Below are 2,422 nucleotides of genomic sequence, written 5' to 3' on the forward strand. Positions count from 1 at the left end.
CCCATAATCAGCCACCAAACCCAGACACTATTGCATATGCCAGCAAGATTTCGCTGAAAGGACCCTGATATAGCTGTCTCATGTGAGGCTATGCCAGTTCCTGGCAAATACAGAAGTGGATGCTCACAGTCATCTATTGGATGGAACACAGGGCCCCCAATGGAGGAGCTAGAGAAAGTACCCAAAGAACTGAAGGGGTCTGCAACCCTATAGGTGGAACAACAATATGAACTAAGCAGAACCCCCAGAGCTCGTGTCTCTAGCTACATACCTAGCAGAAGATGGCCTAGTCGGCCATCATCGGGAAGAGAGGAACCCTGGTCTTGCAAACTTTATATGCCCCAGTACAGGGGAACACCAGGGCCAAGAAGTGGGAGTGGGTGGGTAGGGGAGCTGGGTGAAGGGATGGTAGAGAGAACTTTGGAGATAGCATTTGAAATGTAAATAAAGAAAATATCTAATAAAAAAGTTTTTCTATACTTTAATAAGTTTCAATTAATTGATTTTATGAGTTAATTTTATTTTTTGTAAGATCATTTAGGCTTTCCAAGAATATATAGTTCATTTAAACTAGCCAAACAGTTCAGAAAATGTTTAAAAAATAACTATTACAATCTGTATTGATTAGCTTGCAAATATACATATCCTTTATAGTACTATTGGATTTAGTAATTTTACCTATCCTCTGTTATTATTAACTATAATTCAATCAATAAAGTGAGCAAGCATGTTCCAAAATAAGGATCTGCTTATTACATTCTCCTAAAATATTATCCCTGTTGTTTATAAGAAAAAGCCTTTCTCACCCAGAACAATAAGACTCTTAAAAGACTTATCAGTATTTAAGTCTTTAGCCTTCTCTCTTGACATTCTTATTATGGCACTTATAAGACATTGAGGCTGTTATTTCACAATCATTCCAGGCTGTTGGATCCTTTACCAGAGATAGCCCTTTTCCTAACCTTCTCCATCTGGTGAACACTCTCCTCCTTTGCCATCAGCAGCTTCTTACCTGTCAGGGACCAGCGAAGATGTCAGTTTTCTAAAAAGCTTGTTCTGATTGCCTCAGGCAAAGTTATTCACTTTCAAATTAAAGCAGCAGTAATTGTATATTATAATTGTCTGGGTATATACCTATAACCCCACTAAACTGAGCTTAACCTTAGCACAGTGACCTAGGTGAATATATTTCATCTCCCGCATCTAGCATGGGGCATACATATACATTTGCTCAAGGCATGTTTAACATAATTTAAACACACACATTATATATATGAAAATAAAAATAAAGGCATAAATTAATAGATGAATGAATTAATAATATAATAAATGAATAAATATATTAAGTCAGTACAATTTATTAAATCATCTGAATTGTTGAAGGTTTCTAATTTCTAACAGGTAAGATGGTATTATGCTAACTTTATCTCTATTCCTGCAAAGGAGTCATTAATTTATTGATACTTTCTCAGGAAAGTTAGTAGACAAGATTTTTAATTTACTTTTTCATCTCTGATTTAGTTATTTCACTTGTTTTATTTTCCCACTCATAATTTGAGATACTAAGTTCATTTAGTTCAGACATGTTCCAGGAGATATTACTTATATTAATAAACATCATCTTGTATAAAATAATTTCTATGTTTCTGAACCTTAAGAACTAAAAATCATAAAGCTAAAAAACATTTGGCCTTTTGATTTGCTAATTGTTATTTTTTTTCAGAGGCATCATGAAATGCTTTTATTTCTGAATCTTAGTTAATTCACAGCGTGAACTTTCTCAGTTTTTTATATATATATATATTATTTATTGTTATTTCTATGATTACACGTAGCTGTCTTCAGACACACACCAGAAGAGTGCATCAGATCCCATTACAGATGGTTGTGAGCCACCATGTGGTTGCTGGGAATTGAACTCAAGACCTCTGGAAGAGCAGTTGGTGCTCTTAACCACTGAGCCATCCCTCCAGCCCCTTTCTCAGTTTTATCTCTGTGGCTTCTTTTTTTTTTTTTTTTCTTTTTTAAAATTATTATTCTTTAATCTTGTTTTACAGCCCAGTAGTTATCCCCTTCCCAGTCCTTCCTCCAACTGTTCCTCATCCCATTTCTCCTCCCCCTTCTCCAAGAGGATGTTCCCCACCCCCACCCCACAACCCCACAAGACCTTCCCACTCCCTGGGACCTTGAGTCTCTTGAGCATTGGGTTCATCTTCTCTCACTGAGGCAGAATTTCCTCTATAAAGACAAGATAGCATTCTGTTCCATGTCTATGCCAGATTCTTATATAGTCACCTGGAAGATATGGGCACAGGGGAAAAATTCTTGAATAGAACAGCAATGGCTTGTGCTGCAAGATCGAGAATTGACAAGTGGGACCTCATGAAACTGCAAAGCTTCTGCAAGGCAAAAGACACCATCA

Source organism: Mus caroli, chromosome 4 (genome assembly GCF_900094665.2).
Source record: "Mus caroli chromosome 4, CAROLI_EIJ_v1.1, whole genome shotgun sequence".
Lineage (NCBI taxonomy): Eukaryota > Metazoa > Chordata > Mammalia > Rodentia > Muridae > Mus > Mus caroli.